The sequence below is a fragment of the Rhinichthys klamathensis genome, unplaced genomic scaffold (genome assembly GCF_029890125.1).
Source record: "Rhinichthys klamathensis goyatoka isolate OS25496 unplaced genomic scaffold, OSU_Roscu_1.1 h1tg000127l_1, whole genome shotgun sequence".
NCBI lineage: Eukaryota > Metazoa > Chordata > Actinopteri > Cypriniformes > Leuciscidae > Rhinichthys > Rhinichthys klamathensis.
In genome coordinates, this window is record NW_026606664.1 from 5982069 (window position 1) to 5990991 (window position 8923).

The 8923-nt window shown below is 36.9% G+C and overlaps 1 protein-coding gene across 1 annotated transcript in view; it reads right to left on the minus strand.

Annotated features, from left to right (window-relative positions):
* cdh6 (cadherin 6) overlaps nucleotides 1-8656 on the minus strand; it is a 28133-nt gene extending 19477 nt beyond the window's left edge. The window contains exon 1 of the mRNA XM_056256667.1: nucleotides 8542-8656. The gene's annotated coding sequence lies outside the window, so the exon portion shown is untranslated. The remainder of the gene's footprint in view (nucleotides 1-8541) is intronic.
* Nucleotides 8657-8923: the final 267 nt, after the last annotated feature.

The following is an 8923-nucleotide window of genomic DNA, read 5'->3' on the forward strand; positions in this document are numbered from 1 at the left end:
GTGCATGAGAGGCAAAGTCGAGATCAGGTGAACACAAATTCAGTCAGGGTGGCACACTTAAACAGATTCGAGCTCCTCTTCGGTCCGCTCGGTGCACTTGCCTGCCAAGCAGCGTATCCGTGTCATTCCCCAGGGCATAGCGGGTAATCAATATATATTGATTTGTCTGTTTGGGGGGGGGGGGGGGGGGAAGGGCTGTCTAGACAGCTGGGTTTTCGAATGCTAAGGTATCACTTATCCTGCAACACTCTAGCTCGGCTGTAAGCGATGATTGATTTATTCATTTTAGACATACGTTTTTTTCCCATATCTGACCTACCCTACATTTGCCAGGGCTATTTATACACATCACTTGAGGTTTAAATGCAATAACACATTTACCTGATGGCAAAAAGGCTAAGATGTGAAATAAATCAGTGATAGTAAGCAGATAAATATATCTGTTTTTGCAGCTACAACCTAAGGGACTGGAGTATCATATAACAACACACAATCAACTGATATACTGTTTTTTTGATCGATACTGATGGATTTTTTAATGTTAACAATTAAGTATCCAATGACTGATATTCCAAACTAAATTTGAAATAGCCTATTGTATTTCTGCTATTTGACGCAAATTAACTAAAACTACAACATATGCATTCTAATTTTTATTACAATTATTATCATGATACAAATATAATTCAGACTATTTTGCCGTTAATTATAACAATAATATTAAATAAATTATTATTTTCACTTTTTTATTTTCAGTTTAATTTCCAATAATAATTATTGTTATTATAATAAAAATATAAAGCACATTATTTTGCTATAATACAAAAATAATAATGATAATAATAATTGTTATTATTATAATGAAAAAAACTGAAATGTCATATATTTGCTGTAATATTACTACTACTAATAATAATAATAATTATTATTATTATTATTAATCATCCAAATAATACATAAAATTACATTACCTATTGTTGGGTACTATTCTTTGGAGACTTGCCAAAGAAACCCAAAGCTAAAGTCCCCCTGTAGTCAATAATTGTATCCCTTAAAACTATTTGATCACCAAAATTAAATTTTTAAAAGTTTTTTCCTCGAAATAAAAAACAACTTCATACTTAAAAATAGCTTGAATGTAACTCTACACCCTTGCCTCATTTAGTATACGCAGTTCTATGAATATGCAAATTAGCCCCGCCTCCACTCCACTCACACCAGCTCAGAGATCCACTCGTTGACGATCACACGTTAACGTAATTGGTTACAAGTTTGTGACGTCAGAAACACCAGTGATTTCAGACCGTGCTTCTGAGACTGTCTTTAGATCACTGCAGTTTTAAAGAGAAAACAATCAACAATGGTGTTGTTGACTTATGAATTTGCACATGGTTTGTCTTAAAGCATATTAAAAACACCACATAGACATATAAACAACATTAAAAGCTTGATTTTCACCACCGGGGGAATTTAAAGAACCGCCTAACTGATTAAGTTAAAAAGTATGAAAAGTGTGAATATCGGCCAAAACCGATTATCTCTAGTCTACACACACATAAAAGGAGTCACTTGATATAACATCACATTGTAACATACTCCCGGCATGTGACTAGATTGCTGGAAGTGCTTAACCAACTGGGCTACCACACCATAGACTTAATCCTCAAGTCTCGACCCTTCAAGACACAAGCGTCCCCCGAGCCTCCACCATAATCTCCCTGGAAACATGTGCACCCTAATCTGAACAGTAGGAGATAATGGATTCAAATGTTGGAGGTCTTTTTTTGCTCAATGGGATGGCCATGTGCACACCAACACAATTAGTGTCAGGGAGCGCTGCCCGTACCAGATGGGTCCTCTTAATTACGTAACGAGAGAGGCCATAATGTGATCTGGAAGCAATGTTGTGCCACTGACTTAGAATCTGCTTTTCCTGGTCGGCCATAAAGACGGTGAAAGCGTGTGTTTTTGCTGCACAAATTGCCTGGAGCAGACAGTACTGTGTGCTGAATTAAAGCAATTTAGCCAAACCTGCTAAAATCAAATGCGCCTCAAATCCCCATTTAGCCGCATAACATTCATTTGCTCACAAGAGCGTCGCGTGATAGACTGCAGCTTGTCCTTCCTTTGTCAATTCGTGCAGACTGTTCAAATAGATAGCACAAAACACCTGTTAACCTTTGTGTCAGTGTGGCCCTGGCGTTTACAGTGGAGCTGGAAAGGTTTCCTTGTAATCCCTTAACAGCATTGTGGGGTGTTTGTTTAGGGTTCCCGTCATGAGGCAAAGGAGAAGCCGTGGGAACAGCAGTTTTACGGCGTGCGTAACGAACTCCTCGGGAGCCTACGAGACAGAAGCCTCCCTTCAGCATTGTGATTCAGCCCTGGAATGCAGCTCCCATTGCAATGCAAATGTATCCGCGTCTGGTTGTTTTGTGCGTGCATGCGCGTTTACATGCGTGCTTGTTTACTTGTCACTTCCCTGACTGACAAATACGCAAATCACAAACATGGTGCTAATAGAGTTTTTGCGGAGGCTGTCAAAGTCAAACAGACTCTTTCTCGGATCATAGTTTATATTTATTGTGTGCTCTACCCTGAAGGCCCTTTTACAACTTGACAATGCCATTAACTCATCCTCAGACTCACAACATCTTGTAAGTGTGGCACCTTTACCTTGGTAAACACAAGAGACTGTGTTTCAGACAGACTGAGACGTGGTTGTTTAACCCCCAGACTGTGTTTCAATTTATGGCCGTGATTTTCATGAAGGTATCTAAATGGAACCGTTCCTGACTAGGTCGCAATTCATTGTGTTGTTTTATGCCTTTAACCCTTGCTTTGAGGAAGAAGTTTTAAAGACAGGATTTTTACAATCAAGGTAACAATGCCTCCATTTCAAAAGGTCACAAGAAGTCGCCGTGATTGCAATCACAACATACTTTGACATTTGATTCTGCATCTTTGTTGATATAGTTCAGGCCCCACACGACAAGGAAAGAAAAATATATATATATCAACAGAAATAATCAATAATGACATTTATTGACATTAACAAGCGCAACAATACAATTGAAAATCTCAATGCTCCGTGACCACAAATAAATAAACCCAGTGAGTGACAACTGGAAAATTCTTTGAATTAAAAGCCACCAATATATGCCGAAGGCAAGCAGAGAGTAAAGGTTAAAGACTGTTGATTAAACTGACTTCTTTTCTTTTATACTTTCTTTCTTTGGACCAAGCGGTGGAAAAGCTGTACTCTGCCGGCCCTGGATTTGTCAATAGTGTTACGATAAGCCTTATACAATAAGATTTGTATGCTTGTATGGACAATAAACAATAAATGGCTGATATTAAAATGCTACAATAGTTTGTCTAGATAAGTACCATTTTTAAAAAAAAAAAATTCGTTTTATTGCTAGTTGCTACAAGTAAATATTTTAATATTTTATATAATAATTAATATGAAAAATGGATATACATTTTGAGAAATGCTAAATATTACATTTAACAGTAATTAAGCTAATTCATTAATATCGTGTATTACAATTAATAATATATATTTTTTATATACAATACATTTACAGATTTGTTAAATATTACTTCAAGTGACCAAATGTAATGTATAAAAAAAATAGGAGATGCACAATTAAACATCATACACAAATTAACAATACATTTAAAAGTAACTGCTAAGCTCACAATTTAAAAAAAATAAAATACAATCAAAATTAGCCGATAACTGATGTAGGGGATTTTACTGCTACAGACCCAGATTTGATGAAAGAAGACCAGGAGTCAGAAGATGCAATCTTCAAAAGAAGAGTTTGCAGTTTCATCAGCAGAAGCCAGCTTCAACACTCAGCATGAACCTTAGACATATAGTTGTCTTGTACAGCTATTATGAATCTTGGCTAATTTGGTTCTATCATCAAATGAATTAATTGTCAAGAAAATACATATTTATTCTCTGGAAGCCGGGCTAAATGAGCAAGCACTGTTAATGTATTCTTGAAATGGATCAGACCCTCTGATACCAAATACAGATATTGCCTGTAACATAAATACCAGGATATATGTACACGTTTTTTTTAGTTTTTTTTTTAGGAAACTATGATTTCCAATTCATTATAGAATACAAGAAAATGAATTGTAAATCCACTCCTTTCACTGATTAGGGACAAAGATATTTTAGTTTATTCTTCCAATAACAGATTGTACCTCATTTGCCACTAAATACATCAGCTATACAGTAATCTGTATGTAGCTTGTATTTCTTTCTCTTTGCTTTTGGGGCCGGTGCCCTTTCTGAGACCACACTCTGACTGTGTCGTCTTCCAGTTAATAACTATTTGCTTTTGGGCCATGCTGCTTGTATGACAGTTTGTTTTTCCAAGGGTAAATATATCAGTATCGCAGTTTCGGTGTGAGATGTCACCGGCAGAAAATATCCAGGCTAGATTGTCTGACCAATCTAGGTTTGAGAAAACTGTGATTCCTCAACAGAATGGACATTTTTCGGTGCTGGTGTAATTCATTTCACACACGTCCAGGGCAGGTTTGAAAATTGGAGAGCTGTAATACATTCTGCCTCATTTTGGACTGACTCGCACGTAATAAGAGAAAGCAATCAATTGAAAGAACCATGACAACTGAGAAGAACATTAATGACATTAGGCCTATTATTGTGCCTGAAAGTGGACTACATGATTGGATGCTGCCTGCGCAGATAGCCCATTTTTGACAACTCAGCTCTGGTGAGTAATTAGGTGCCGCCACATTTTGTGGACACAGTTTCAACTTCCAAAGGGAGGAAGCTTCTCAGTTATGCAAATCTAGACTGTGTTACAAGCTATGCAGAAGGAGGTATATCTCTACACAGTGAGCGCTATAGAGTTCAATGGGCTGTATTTCAAACACCAGCCACCAGATGATTAGCCACACGCAAATTTCCACGCACATGGGACTTGTTCCCTCTTAGTGTAAAATGGTGGACATATGGAGACAGTTAGAGATGTCTTGTATATGACTATAAAAAATTGATATAGCGGACTCATGTTTCTCTGCATACATGGGTGGAGAACTCCGCTTCGACATGTACCAGCCAGAGCAGATCACATCAGCAGAGACAGCCAGAGCTGAGCAAGTCACTGCGAACATGAATCAAGTCACTTCAAACACGACTAAAAAACTTTGAGGAGGATTTACGATTAAAGGACCTCCAGACTCGCAAAATCGAATTTGTGCTGAACTACTAATAACGCTTTATCAAAGCAACCATCTCGAAATCTTAACGTCGATGACTGAAGGATACATAGGCACCGCAAACGTTTAATTCAAAAAGTGCCCCACCCTTCTGAAGAATCAGAACTGAAGTTTAGCTAATTCACCAGGGTCACTGTGATTAAGATGGGGAGAGTCACAGGTCACATTCAGAGCAGTCATGCGCTGACCGAATAAATCATCTTACATAAACAGGACCGCCAGCATGGTGTCTCTGTCATCTGCATTCTTATTTCACACTGCACTCAGCACAAAGAAAGCAAGCGATCCTTATTTATTCTTAAGCACCAGCATGAGTGGCAGAAATATTCATTGTGCATAGCGAATTCTGTTTCAAGTTTGTTTTTCATCATCAATGCTATTTTTTCCCCCCAAATTCCCTCCAACTCGCACTCTCTGTGATCTGCCCTGTCATCTTACACACTGACTGATGTGTTGAGTATCTATGGAGGACGTCCAGAGCTTTCATATCCCAATTTCCTATAGGGATATGTGGAAGAAAGAAAATAACAACAACACCCTGCTGGAAGATGCAAACTTATTATCATAGACAAAAATGTTGAAGAATATTTTCCTTTGCGAGCCCATTAAAAGATTCACTTGAGACACGATTTCAGTCGCCCGGCCCTCCGTTCCCATCCGTTCAAATTAGCAAACAACAAGAACAACTAGCCAGGAAACTGAAAACAGATAGCGGACGATGAATTGGTAAAGAAAATCAATCGCATCGTATTGGACTAAAGCGGCTGTAGATAAACACTGTTCTATTGATTTTAGAAGTGTTCTACACGCCAGAACAGCAAATTACCCATATCTTGGAAAAATAGGCTTTAACTCCAGTCATGCTTTTCTTGAGAATATTTTTTTTTTTCAGTTCAATTGTCTGAAAGTATAATTTTTGGAGGTATTTATGTGGTATGCCATTATTGAGGTAAAAGCATGATGGAGGTTCATAAATCACTCTTGGGTGAAATTAATCATGTGCATGTGCTAATCAATGTTATCCTGCTTCATCTCCTGCGAGCAAACACAGCTTTTACTGGGCCATTGTCATGTCAGGTGACAGATAGCTCTGATCTAATTATCATACAGAGACTACTGAAACATTTGCATACAGGCTTCCTCACTATCTGAGAACGCACAACTCTCAAACTATTAAGACTGTCAAAGTGTTCAACTTTTGATCAAAAAAGAAATTCTATTGTTTGTTAGAACATCATATTTTAAAATCGGTTTGTTTGAATGTAGCATGACAACTATGACAAATTGCAATTAAAATGCTTTTATTGTTTTGTGTTTTTAAATAGATAAAAAACTCTCAGATTGAATTAAAATGGCCATGATAAAAACAACAAATAAGCACTTGATTCTCCATCCAGTTGTTATGTTGCATTTTGTCAAAGAATTTCAGCAAGTCAAAGGTCATATGGCCTTACTATCTATCTGTACAATTTGGCAATCTATATCTGAACCCAAACAGAATTGCAAGCATTTTCTAACCCTTTGATTAGGTGACATATGATAACATTCAAATTATACGTTTGTATTTAAAAAATCTGTTGCATGTTGTAGGCTTTCCATTATCTTTTAAAAGACCCATGTTTAACATAAAAATAATAATAAAGGAGAACTGAACTGAAACTTGCATATCGTTGCATCCAGTATGCTATTAACTAACATCAACTTGAATAAACCCATCTATCAATTTCCTTATTACTTCTCAAAAATATTCTTAACATTAGAATGGTCATAAATGATCAGGTCTGTTGTTTATTACGTATATGGCCTCAAATCCAACCAAAGTACGAGTAGAACACCTTAGAAGAAACCATATCTTCTGAAGACCACAGTTGTTCAACCAGTATTTGCCAGACTAAGATTTATTACAGTGTGTCAAATCCAGCAATTTAGTGGATTAAAAACTGCATTGCCGCAATGACTATATTTTTGTACAAGTACAAAAAAATAATAGCCTAACATTAGCAAAAAAGCCCATTTTAGACATTTTTGCACCTACTGTGGTTCTTCCTCAGAATAAAATCTGAAGAAGTCCTGGAATTTATGAATAATTTACATAATATAGAACAACTTTAATCAATCCACCAAAAAATCTACAGGTGCCTGACATAAAAGGCCTTGAACAGTGCTACAGTCTGAACATGTTCCCACACCTTTTGATCATTGAATTCCCATGACTTCTCCATTACTTTTTCAGTCATTCATAATTACTGGATGAGGATTTTAAAATAATTGTATAGAGATTGTACTCGCAAAGAGTAATGTCTATCATATATATATATATATGACTTTTTCAGATCAAAAAAAGAAAAAGAAAAGTTTTAACAGGCCTGACACTGAAATACAATGAATGCTGGAACAGGGTAACAAATAAATACAATAAATACACTTATTGTTTGGTGTTATCACCTCCGGGGAAAAAAAGGCGTTGAAACGAAAATAACCAATGCCATTACTTTCTGCCATGTCACACAACAGATGGACAGTGAATAAACTGTACAAAATATCAACCCACTAAAACTGAAAAATTAAGTTTAATAGCTAAATTGTTAAGTAAAACCATCAGGTCACAATATACAGTGATACATTCATTGCACCTTTCCCCTCTTTGAATTGAATTACTTGTTAAGAAAATCAAGTTGAAACCATTAAAAAAATATGAAAAAGTTATTATTTTGTCAAGTTAAATGGAACAGATGGAAACAAAGATGACAACATTTTTACAGTAGGTTGTAGCTTATAGACAACTACAATAGTCCAAACTTTCCTCAAGAAATCATATTAACATTTTGCATTAGCCTATAATATTAAGTTACGCATTTAAATAAAACAAGAGTAAATAAACAGCAGTTCCAAGAGGGTCCTCGCACCTGGTTGTTAAGGCCCTAACGACACTATCGCGTGCAGTATTATATCTGGGCGTGTAAAACTAAAAACAGGAAATTGGAAATAAAATGAACAGGAAATAATATGGTACAAATGTTTTGATGCTATGATACATATCACGCTGCGATACAAATCACTTATAAGCTTAGTAGTTTGCAAAAAAGAAAAGAAAAAAAGTATCCCGGCAAATTTTGACAGCCATCATCATCATCCACGCGCATCCATGAAAGTCAGTCTACGGCATAAGCAAAGGTCTAACTGTTGAGGTCACACAGCGCGTGCATGTTAAATGCAGAGCCGTTACATTAAACGCAAAATGAGGTAAGTAGGCTACAGTTAATTTCCTCCACTCACCTCAGTGCTGAGGAGTCGACAGTAGTCCTGGTTTTGATGTGTATCCTCTGAGCGCTGTGAAGACACTACTGTGTGGACTCAGGACTGCCTGTGTCTCCCTCTCCCCTCCACTGTGCGGAGCATCTCTCTCTCTCGCTCTCTCTCTCTCTCGGTCTAAGCGACAGAGCCGCTGATTGGCTGTCACATAGCGCGGTGACTGAGAGGGATCATGAACATTAAGGGATGCGAAAGTAGTTTGAAAATTAAGCCTGCGTTATTTGATATCGTCGCGTCTGTTTGGAGATTTGGGTCACTAGCTACTATTACCTCTACTTTAATTCAGTTTATCATGAATCTATTTTTTTGGCCATAGAGGAAAAATGAGGAATCATGAATCTATTTT